This window comes from Pteropus alecto, unplaced genomic scaffold, assembly GCF_000325575.1.
Source record: "Pteropus alecto unplaced genomic scaffold, ASM32557v1 scaffold11, whole genome shotgun sequence".
Lineage (NCBI taxonomy): Eukaryota > Metazoa > Chordata > Mammalia > Chiroptera > Pteropodidae > Pteropus > Pteropus alecto.
In genome coordinates, this window is record NW_006431956.1 from 8874430 (window position 1) to 8885557 (window position 11128).

General features: G+C 39.5%; 1 protein-coding gene across 10 annotated transcripts in view; it reads right to left on the reverse strand.

The window, feature by feature from the left end:
• Positions 1 to 11128, reverse strand: part of TRDMT1 (tRNA aspartic acid methyltransferase 1) — an 80517-nt gene that overhangs the window by 67668 nt on the left and 1721 nt on the right. For 4 of the 10 annotated variants that reach the window (XM_015585635.2, XM_025043442.1, XM_025043441.1 and 1 more), the window contains one exon: positions 345 to 497. The exons of 2 other annotated variants lie outside the window; for them this stretch is intronic. The gene's annotated coding sequence lies outside the window, so the exon portion shown is untranslated. Of the gene's footprint in view, positions 1 to 344; positions 498 to 747; positions 3418 to 3462; positions 8413 to 11128 lie in introns of those variants that run through there. 4 more of the 10 variants (XM_015585637.2, XM_015585639.2, XM_025043444.1 and 1 more) reach the window with 4 other exon arrangements.

The window sequence follows — 11128 nt, forward strand, 5'->3', positions numbered from 1 at the left end:
ACATAGGTACTAAACTCATGGACCTTGGACATGGAGAGGATTTTATGAGTGTGACCTCAAAAGTAAGGGAAGTAAAAGCAAAAATAAATGATCGAGACTATATTAAATTGAAAAGCTACTGCACAGCAAAAGAAATCACTAACAAAACAAAGAAACAACCAACTGAATGGAAGTTAACAGTGTTTTAACTTCATGTGAACCCGATTTCTAAACACATTTTAGAAATAACATAAACAATAACATAAATGAGTCCCAAGTAATATAATTCAGCCATATTAAAAAAAATTATAATAAAGCTGCCTATAAGGAAAAGATTAAACAGAAACATCTAAAAAACCACTCACACATTTAAAGCTTTACTTTGTGATTAACGTAGTCACCCAGAAGAGTCCCAGTGACAACTACATATACAAACCACCTTCTCTGCAGGACCAGCAACTTTGGGGCGGTGGTCTGTGAGGGCAGAGCATCCCCAAAACGATCCTCTCCACTTTTACCTTTAATGAGAGTTAAAGTGCAAGTTTTTACTAAAGTACCAAACACCATATTCCAAAGTGGAATACAACAGTATAATGTAACATTTTAAAGGAAGGGTTCCAGAAGGAGTTCCATAACTCTTACAACCATTTACCCATGTGGAAGGGTAAAAAGAGGTTATTGAAGATGAAGAATTTTGGAGACAGTTGCCAACATGCTGTGTGGACTGACCTTTTTCTCAGGAAGATCTGTGGGCCCTTTGTTACTCACCTCAAGCCTGAGGCTAAATGCTTCAAAGGACCACTCAGGAAGTTTGAAATTGTTGCCTCATCACCCTCTGAGTTTTAGAAGGTAAAGTAATTCCTTTGGACAAGATCTAAGCCTTGAAAGAGGGAGTGAGAGGAGAAGGAGGATGGAGACGGGGAGAGGGATCTAGGGCTCCCATTCCCTACAGCTCCTTGCCCAAGGCACACTCAAGCTTGGGGAAGGAATACAAGTAACTTTAAAGCAAGATTGAAATGACATGCAGTTTATAAATCACTATGATTCATTTTCTCAATTAGAAATGATCCAAGAATTGTTTGATTTTAATAAGTAACCAGAAAAGTCATTGGAACTCCTTGAATTTTTATTTGCAAAATGATCAGACCATTTTATTAGCTACCCCCTCATCTTACTCTCTCCTGCACTTGACTTTCAGGCACACATTTTTTATCCTTTTCATGCTAGAGTTTAATAATAACAACAATCCACACTATTGAATGCCAGGCACTCTACTATGTATTTTACATACATTTCTCATTTCATCTTCATACAACTCGGTAGTATTATCCACCCCCATTTTACATATGAGGAAACTGAGGCTTATCCATGGCCACACCGTTAGTAAGTAGAGGACCTGAGAATGTACCCAGGTGGCCTGACTCCAGAACCTGTCATCTTTCCCTGAAAGATGAGTGAAGTGAAGCCTCTTAGTTGAGGATGAAAATATCAGGCTTGCTTTCTTTAATAAAACATATGTAGATCTCCTCCATTTCATGAAAAAAAAAAAATTGGAAACATTCCACTGAAGTAGTAGAACAGTAAACATAGTTATTTTTTGTAATCATACAATCTGCTGATGTACACACTTATTCCAAACTCCTGGATGATGTCACTGTGTCAACAAAGCTTCCTCCATCAGACATAAAATAACAATAATCACATCAACAATATCTAAAATTCATAACGTTAGACCTTTAACAACTACATTTTCACATTTTAATCTATTTTACTCTTATGATGATCCTCTCAGTGGGTATTGTTAATGCTATGTTTTTGATGAGGACACTAAGATTAAAAGCTTTTAAAAATTGTGATTTGCATAACATAGAAAACTAATATGTCAAAGGGAAGTTGAAATATCAACCCATTTTTGTATCAACTTCTAAACCCCTCTTTACCACCAATATTTATACTAATCATTCTTTATCCTTATGCTTTGCATTTTTCCTTAATATGCCTTACATATATTGAATACCTCACTTTAGTCCGATGAGATAATTCATGGCAAGTAACAATGCATATGGTTTTCAGATGTAGAAACTGGGGCTTTGAGAGGCAAACAACTTGGCCAAGTCAATGAAATACAAGAATCTTATAGAATTTTTCAAACCTGAGTTAGATTTCCATTTTAATATGGAAAGACATGCCTTTCTTCATGAGAGTATTCTAGAATTTCAGAACCATGCCGATCTATTTCACAGTAGGCGAGTCTACTACTGAGAAAGCAAAGGGTCATAAAAGCCATTAGTGCTGCTAGTTAAATTCTAGGCTTCTTCTCTTTTCTTTCCCAAAAGTTAAAACATTCTTTTCTATCCGGTCTTCATTTCCTCATAAGCAAAGACCCATAAACATCCCCACTTTCTGATCACTATATTTTTCATACTCCCCAGGGCCACAAGTGCTAAATTTTAGCATTGCTCAGAATCATCTGGAAGTCCTGGTAAAACACAGATTGCTGGGCACCACCCCCAGAGTTTCTGATTCAGTCAGAACGGAGTGGGGACGGGTAGCTGGCATTTCTAACAAATTTCCAGATGATGCTGATGCTGGAGGTCTGGGTACCACACCACTGACTAGCACTTCTCCCACATGTTCCCTCAAAGGGTCCCCACAGAAGAGCATTCAGCTGCTAATGTTCATGAATAGCACAAATGGGTGTTCAGTGCTTTGGCCTCACATTGCAGGCTTTTATCTGGAGGGGGAAAAAATGACTCACTGTCTTTTTAAGCTTTGCCAGCCACAAAATTAAAAGCAGAAAAGGGCTAAATTGAAAGCAAAATGAAAACAGTTAAAGTAACACTGTCTAAATTTTGAGACTTATGGCATGATTTCTAGAATTCGGACAAAAGCTGTAATAACGATTCAGGTATACCCTAGGCTGAGCACAGTAAGGCTGCCAGAAAAACCTACAGCCCCTGTTCTAAGCCCGGAAGCCAGTCAGATGCTTGGTTCTCAGCTTTCCTTAGCTGTCAGCAATAAGTTTTTCCACAGAGTTCTCCAAACACATTATCAATCTATAACTCTTCGAATAAACTAACGTCTTCTGCAAATTCTCTATTACTTTTTCACACAGAAAAAAAATATCAATTGCCAATAAGCAAATACTGTTGGAACATCAAGTGGGTAGACTGAAAATGTGAAGAGAGAAACCGATTTCTTTTGGATTCCTTTATTTTTGTAATTATCATCTCTAGACAATTCTCAGTGGAGATTTTAATTCCATTTTTTCATCTCTTTGAAGAAAAATAAGGCATTTTATATTATGCTACAAAGTACTTCAGTATTGTAGTTTAAGTGTGACTAGTATTTTAAAGAGCACTGTTACATTTAATACCAAATATAACTGACAAGAAGTATTATTATAAGATATAACATTTCTACTTAGGAAGTAAACTGTTAGCTCTACCTTTAATACAGTAATATTTTATAGAAACTACTGACCTTTTACTCTGATCACCACATTTCCATTAAATTTCAAAAGGGCCAGCCAGTGAATGATATGCTATTAAGTAATAAACCTACGCCATCCAAATGTAATTTTTCTGTCCCAGTCCAAAGAAAAAGAAAACAGAATCATAATGGTAAGGTCACTGGATACACTGATTTTGAAAGAAGACATTCTGTGTGAGCATGAGTCACCAAAAGTACTTCCTTAGTGATAAAAGTTGCCTAAGTAACCTCGATGCTTACCATGCTAAGGAGTCCGTGGGTACTGTGCTGGTACTGTGCTGAGTTTCAAACCCACTAGTCATTTCCGTTACTTAATTGCTAACTGCTCTTTCCAGCTGCAGTTTGGGGCCTGTGTTTTATGTAGTAACCCAGCAACTAGTTATTATGCTATATTTTATCAAGGACAACAAAACAGTAAACTTTACATTTCCATGGGTTTCAGAGGAAGTGTCAATGTTATTTCACTCTGACTTTAAGGGGGGCATCATGGTAAACTTGGTCTCCATGTGGCAAAATGATAATGCAAGATGTAGAGACAAAATGATATAACAGAGAAGTAGATCAAGTGCCCTCTGGGTGCAAGGAAGGTGCTAGATCCATCTCTGGCTCCTTAACAGAGAGAGCCTGGCACACAATAGGACTCAAAATACATTGACCAGAAGAGGGATCACTGGTTCTCTCCCGACTAATCCAGTCCATTAGGTAATTGTGCCCGTACTGAGTTAGGGTTTCATCAGGCCATTTAATACTTTCATGCATTTTTTTTACCCTTAGATCTATAATGGGGCCATGACATTTTTTGCTCCCACCTTGGACACACGTGAAGTACTACAAAGACGCTCTTTTTAAAAATAGATCTGGTGTTGATGAGAATCACTTGGAAAAATCTTATCTGCCACGCCGATTAGTACTATGCAAGACATTTTAAAAGGTGAGCAGTAAGCTCTTATGTGTTACCAGTAATGTTGCTTTAGTTTGGCCTTGAAAAATCTTGGTTGTCCTAGAATTCACTGAACCTCATTTCACACAACTCTCTCATGATTCTTGGACTGTACCATCTAAATACCCCAAATATACCCCAAATAAATCTTGCTAAAATTCAATCTAATAGAAAGTAAGTATGGGAAGAAGTTGTTCTTACTTATCGAGATAATATGCTACAAAAAGTCATCACTTTTTTTCTTTTCCACTAGCAAATGTGGTGAAGATTTTTATTCATTTAATTGTATGCAGGAGTCATATGCCATAGCTACCAAATCATTCCAGTGGGTTGAGTCAGAATTAAGAAAGGAGATCTCCACAGAAAACTCCTAAAAATGTCCATAAATGTCTTAATGATTCATTAAGGGCATCACATTCTCTGAATCAAAAGGGTCCTACTGCTGCAACAGACAGGGGGAAAAAGTCCAAATAGAAAGATGGACACAGTGATGAGAACTCCAAGGAGACTTGGATATGCCACCAACCATAGTACAAAAATACCACACACGTGAGGTGCCATAATATAATGAAATTTAGACTGTGGGTCCTGGAGCCAAAAGTCCTGGGTTCAAATCCCAGGTTTGCCACTTTCTGGCTGTGTGAGCTTAAAAGTAAGTTACTCAACTTCTCAGTGCCTAAGTTTCTTCATATGTTTAATAGGGCTGTTGTAAGGATTCACTAAGTTAACACTTGGCATAGAGTAGGCAGGCACTCGGTACATGCAACTTATCGTTATGATTACCATTTGCTTTCCTATCTGGGCCAGACTCCGGTTCTAGTAATGATATCACAGTATGCCTGGTTATCATTATCACTGTTCAGAGTTTACTCATCAGGGACTATGAAAACCAACGCAGAGTTAGCAAAAGAAAAACCCTGATCTAGACATGCAAATATCTCTGCATTGCATTCTGTTCACACATCTAACCTCCTGCAGTTCTAGAGATGACAGATGAATAAATCACAATATTGCATCAGAACAATTCTTCATAATTTATGCTATGAAGAAAGTGTATCTCTATTAAGCTCAAGTTCCATAATAATTTTTGCAGTCATTCCACATGTCCATATGAGTCACATTACATTAGAGGGTACATTTCTAGTCCTTAGCTAATTAGAAATACAATATTTCACTCAATATTTCAGAACTATTGCAGCAGAATTATGGATGCCACTGTCAATCCCTTTATTCTGCTACGGTTAACTCAGAATGGTCTTTCTTTACTTACTTCCTGTCATTTTAATACATTTTAATTACCTTTTGCCTTGCATAGTGGTTTCATTATAACCACTATTTCCTTCCATTTGCTACATGAAATCACGTAGTGTCACTTTGATTTATGTGTTTATTGCTTTTCTAATACTTTCCTTTTGATTTTCACTTTTAAGTTCTACAAACCTTCATGATCTCTGCCTGCATACACAAAGTCCGATGGGGCATATTTTAAACTCTGAGCTTATCGAACATATTCAAAAGTAAACTGAATATTCAGGATTCTGAAGAAAATCATTTCACTGGCTAAATGAATGTGATATGCCAGAGGTAACGCATCCCCAAATTTCTGGAAAGAGAGGTCAACTCATTAATCAGTTTTGAGATAAGCGGGATAGGAGAAATCTCCCCACCCCTCCCAAAACAAAAAAATACAGAAAAGAGATTTTGGCTATATAGATAATGATAGTTCCTTTCCAACTTCACAGGTTACCTTAAAGACAAATCAGTAACTTCTTTTTAAATTTGTTCAATTCTTTAAAAGAAAACTATGCTGTTGAATAGTTATTATCTTTAGACCCATTACCTAAATATCTCTTGAAAAAACTTCTACCACTTGGGAACCGAATGACCTCCTCAAAATAGGCAGAGTAAATTTTTAGGATGCCAAAGCACTTTGCAAATTTTCTAGCAGTGTCATGACCTTCATCTCTACCTTGAAAAATGGTAAAAGCAACATTATAAACCAAGCACCAGATACCTGCATGTTTTTTGTGGTCATCTCTATAAACTGTAAAAGTATCATTCAGCTCTATTTCAATTAAGGTCTGATTTTTATAACCAGACTGGTTTTGTTTTGTTTTCTGGATCAAGTGAACCAAGACTAAAAATCGAGCTTCACATCTTTGTCTAACATCAACTTAATTTTTCTTTTTTTGCACTAAGTTTTCCCTCTGTATGTTAATTAACATCTTTTGTCCCTTCCACATACTGACCACTTTCTCTTTCCTTGGTCTGAGATTGTGCATTAGACTATGATAAAATTATCAATTACACATAGTTCTATGGGAAACTATAATCTGCTTCCCACACCCCCCAATTCAGAGATTTCTAGGAGTTTGTCTTTAAGATTCCTTTCCTCTGAACTTTTAAAAACCATTTTAGAGGCAACTGAAAATGTCCCTGACTTTTCGAGTGTGGAGGCCTGACCAACACACTCACAGCAGATAAGGAACAATATAAGGTGATCGCTATTAAATTATGCGAACTAGAAGTTAGACTAGAAGTGCCGTAAAGGGTAAAACTGCCTCATTCAGCTTAAACGTCACCTTCGCCACGAGGTTTTACTTTATATAGACTATAGAGAAGGGAAGATATTTCCAGGTAAGGAAATCTTAGTGCATAATCCTTGACCTCAAATTAATTTTCCACCTCCGTATATATATTTTTTTCTGTGTCTAACACAGCCATTCTCGCCGTTAGTCTGTCTGGGAAGCTCAGGGCTCCATGACTTTATCCTCTAACTTCACAGCCTCTAACAATCACCCCTTTTCATCATCACTGTACCCTATAAGGTCCGGCTCCTTTTACAATTCACCTGGTCTCCTACAAATAGCCCTCATATCGGTCTCCCCAATTCTTCCTCCACAATACGCCTGAACAATCTTCCTAAAACGCAGCTACAAGCATGTCTTTCTCCTAGCTACAAACACAGTGAATTCCCACTGCCCACCACATTAATTATAAACTCCTCTCTCTGACATTTCATCCTCTGAGGCGTGGTCTCATATTAGCTCTCGAGTCCTTCCTTTCCTTCCCTACAACTGCTCCATCATCCAGCTACTCTGGGGTTCTTGCTATTCCTTAAATGTCCCCAGAACTCTGTCATGTGTGCTATTTTTGCTTATATTGTCTCACCAGTTTTTAACATCCTTTCTCTACCATAAGTGGTAAAAAATATCCATGCCTCAAATATCATCTTTTTTTTTTTTTGTCTAAATACATTTTCTGATCTCTACCAAATGGATGTGAGCACTTGTCCATTGAAACCCTCTGGTATTTCATTCAGATCTCCATCAGATCACTCACTCGCCCTATTCTGCTGTGTATGACAGAAATTTATGTGGCTCCTAACCCTTCTTCAAGGCTAGGAGCTCCCTAGAGGCATGAGAAGTTCTTACTGATCTGAACATACTAAGAACCATTGCAGGCAGGGTGGAAAATGGGCAACACCTATCCGTTAAGTGGAATATGAGAAAAGACCTGAACTTGGGAGAAACGTGGTGTATTCATGCAACAGAGAGCAGCTTAGGGCTCCGCTGAAATTGCCGTCTGGTGGGGAACAGTGGACCCAAGGATGGATGTGCATACTTAGCATGGCTTTCAAAGGCCACAGTTGAGCCATGTGCCTTAACCTCTTCTGCAGCAAAATTTCTAGTTCTCTCATCATCTTTATTACAAATTGTGATTACTTTGTTCCTCTGAGTATTATCTCTCTGTATCATGCATATGCACCCATGAACCCAACTGTACATTCCAACAGTGCATGCATTAAACCTGCCTTGCTGACTTTCCCCAGTGCCTAGCAGAGTGCATGGCACATGGTAAATATTCAATAACCATGTATCGAGAAAGTGAACGAAAGCTGTGGATCACAGTAGCCTGTAAAGGTTGAATGCAATCACATATCAAGTGACTAGCACAATGCTTGAACATAATAAGCACTAGTAAATAAATATTTTTTCCTGCCTTCCTCCCATCCTCTCCTCCCTCCCTCCCTTCCTCCATCTTTCTCTCCTTCCTTCCTTCCTTCCTTCCTTCCTTCCTTCCTTCCTTCCTTCCTTCCTTCCTCCCTTCCCTTCCCTTCCCTTCCCTTCCCTTCCTCTCCCTCTGTGAACTACTGACACATTAATTCATATATTCAACAAATGTGCCAGGCTTTTCTCTAGGTGACAGAGACAGAATAATGAAGAAAAGAGAACAAAAACAAAAACAAAACCCTGCCCTCATGGAGCTTACATTCTAATGAGGAAATGGCTGGTTCACTCTGAATTTTCAGGGAGTCTTACAAAGGCAGTTATTAATAAAAGGGGTTGTGGCTTGAAGGCAGACACTGGTGGGGATAAGGAGAGGCTGGATGAAGGGAAGCCAGTTACTGCACTGCAGGGATGAAATATAAAATGGCTTGGATGAGTGACAGCAACACAGAAGAGGAATGGAGATGGGAGGCAACGAGACAGGACACCTGCTGGATCTGTGTGATTCAAGAGTAAGGAAGTGTTGACCACGAAAGTTTCCAATCTGGATCATTTGCTGTGCTGCCCTGAGTAGACAGGGAAGTTAGGAGGGGAAGCTGCTGTGGTTGGTAGGTTTTAGGGTGTGGAATGAGCTACATCCAATTTTGGATATGATGCCTCTGAAGAGAGAGGAAGAAGTCTAGGTGAAAATGTCTAACACTCAAAGGAAGGATTGTCAGTGCAGGTGAAAACCAAACTCCTTTCTTATCTGTTATGAATCATGGTTACATCATCTGAGTAACATAAAACATGATATTCTAAGTATCAGCCCAGCTCCTCTAGGAATCTGCTCCTTCACTACATAAGCTGAAAACTATCTTGTCTTTTCAGTTCCTGGAACACAGTAGGGCCCTAATGAATATACATAAGTTGAATTGGCTTATAGTAAGCAAAATCTCATCATCAGGGCAAAGAGAAAATAAAAAGGCACACAGAGTCAGAAAGACCTCGATGCAAATTCTTGCCCCCTTCCTCCCTACCTTACTAGTTATAAAACCATGAGCAAATTGTTAACCTGCATCTTAGACTCCTCGTCTGTAAAATGATCAACTCTATCTTGCAGGATGCAATGAGGGCATTACATTAGATTAAATGCATGCAAAGTTCCTGTCATCCAGGCAGTATAAAAAATAAAGCATTTATCATAATAGTATTATCTTTATGACTATGCCTTTTTGGTTTTGCTGTGCTTTTCACCATCTCACTTAACGCGCCTTCTCATCGCTCACATTCCATCCTGGCGATCCTGATAGAAGTTGTCTTCTTGGCACAGCCACCCTCCAGCCAGCTCTCCTAAAGCTCTCACAAGCCACTAAGCTCCTCTCCGCATGGCTGGCTGGTCCATCAGTTCAAATCGCCCAATTCAACTGACATCGCCACAGCTTGCAAATTCCAAAATCACTGCTAGTACTTTAGACTTGGTAATGTTTATGCCTGGCCTACAAATTGTACCACTGTGTCCTCATTTATATACAACTTGCATCATGCAGTGCTTGAAGCAGCTTCCCAGTCCAGCATTTAAAAATACTCCAAGACAGGTTTTCACAGCAATCAAGAGGTGAAATATGAAAACCAAGAAAAGTTTTCTACATCCTGTTCACTTCCAAAAAGTCAGTAAGAACATGGGGTGCATACTTAGCAGGATGAGTTATCAAACTCGAGGATGTTAGTTCAGACATAGTGATTCCCCTCAGCGATGACTATCACCCACTAGTTGAGGCATTGTGCTAGAAATTGCATAATTTACCTTAGCATCAACTTAATTCTTTTCAAAGTCTCATGCGCTCTATATAAATGAGTAAAAGTGTTTTCTTAATCTTCACTTTTCTACACTCTACTGTCCACCCCAAGCTATGGCAATTTCTAATAGGAAGCACACGCCAGATACTGTGTATGTATATGAGTGAGCACATGTGTGTGTGTGTGTGTGTGTGTGAATATGTGCACACTCACTGTATGGCCAGTGCCATGGACTGAATGTTTGTAACCCCTCCCCCACCTTCCAAATTCCTATCTTAGAGCCCTAATCCCCAAGGTGGTGGTATTTGGAGGTGGGCCTTTGAAAGATAACTAGGCTTAGATGAGGTCATGAGGGTGTTACCCATGCTGGGATTAATGCTTTATAAGAAAAAGGAGAGACCGGAGTTTGCTCTCTCCTCCACCTGAAGACGGGGCAAGAAGGTGGCCATCTGCAAACCAAGAGGCAGGTCCTCACCAGACACCAAATGTGCCAGCACCTTGTTCTTGGACTTCCTGCCTTCAGAACTGCGAGAAAAAAATGTCAGTTATTTAAGCCATCCAGTCTGTGGTATTTTGTCATAAGCAGCCTGAGCTACAACAGCAAGGGAACAGATCACCATTCTGAGAGCACAGATTGGGGACAGGTTAGAAAGGAGAAAGGGTACCCCTGAGATGATGAGGAGGGCCAGAGTCCACCACAGAGGAAGTCGCCACAGCCCTGAGGGATTTGCTGTGGTCACCAACGGGGCATATTGCCACAGCACGCCAGAGCCTCGCCTTCATTTTCCGTGGTGAGTCACTCAGCAAGCGTCCCCTGACGGCACCACTGCATTGCCCTAGGGTCAGCGTTTTAGGTGGGAGTAGTGTCCACCCTCTCTTGCCCTATACTGAGATGGCTCTTTTTCATCCTAAGGGTTCCAGGCAAACT